The sequence below is a fragment of the Myotis brandtii genome, unplaced genomic scaffold (assembly GCF_000412655.1).
Source record: "Myotis brandtii unplaced genomic scaffold, ASM41265v1 scaffold1370, whole genome shotgun sequence".
Lineage (NCBI taxonomy): Eukaryota > Metazoa > Chordata > Mammalia > Chiroptera > Vespertilionidae > Myotis > Myotis brandtii.
The window spans coordinates 33,678-34,108 of NW_005354875.1; positions in this window are offsets into that span (position 1 = coordinate 33,678).

Consider the following 431-nt stretch of genomic DNA (forward strand, 5'->3'; position numbering starts at 1 on the left):
TATGCTCAATTAATATTTGACAAAGGAGGCATGAACATACAATGGAGTCAAGACAGTCTCTTCAATAAATGGTGTTGGGAAAATTGGACAGATACATGCAAAAAAAATGAAACTAGACCACCAACTTATACCATACACAAAAATAAACTGAAAATTTCTAAATGACTTAAACATAAGATGGGAAACCATAAAAATACTAGAGGAATCCACAGGCAGCAAAATCTCATTCATAAGCCGAAGCAATTTCTTCACTGATACTGCTCCTAGAGCAATGGAAACTAAAGAGAAAATTAAAAAAAATGGGACTACATCAAAATAAAAAGCTTTTGCACAGCAAAAGAAACCATCAATAAGCCATTTACATTTAAAGTTATTATTGATAGGTACAAATTTGTTATTTTATTCTTTATAACTATGATATTTTTTTTCTT